The sequence below is a fragment of the Sinocyclocheilus grahami genome, unplaced genomic scaffold, assembly GCF_001515645.1.
Source record: "Sinocyclocheilus grahami isolate Dianchi unplaced genomic scaffold, SAMN03320097.WGS_v1.1 scaffold431.1, whole genome shotgun sequence".
Taxonomy (NCBI): domain Eukaryota; kingdom Metazoa; phylum Chordata; class Actinopteri; order Cypriniformes; family Cyprinidae; genus Sinocyclocheilus; species Sinocyclocheilus grahami.
In genome coordinates, this window is record NW_015505610.1 from 1,634,769 (window position 1) to 1,635,023 (window position 255).

Genomic DNA, 255 nt, shown 5'->3' on the forward strand with positions numbered 1-255 from the left:
AGACCTTGCGCTCCTCCACCTTTCATTTGAGGATGCCCCACAGATGCTCAATAGGGTTTAGATCTGGAGACCTTTACCCTCAGCTTCTTTAGCAAGGCAGTGGTCGTCTTGGAGGTGTGTTTGGGGTCGTTATCATGTTGGAATACTGCCCTGCGGCCCAGTCTCCGAAGGGAGGGGATCATGCTCTGCTTCAGTATGTCACAGTACATGTTGGCATTCATGGTTCCCTCAATGAACTGTAGCTCCCCAGTGCCG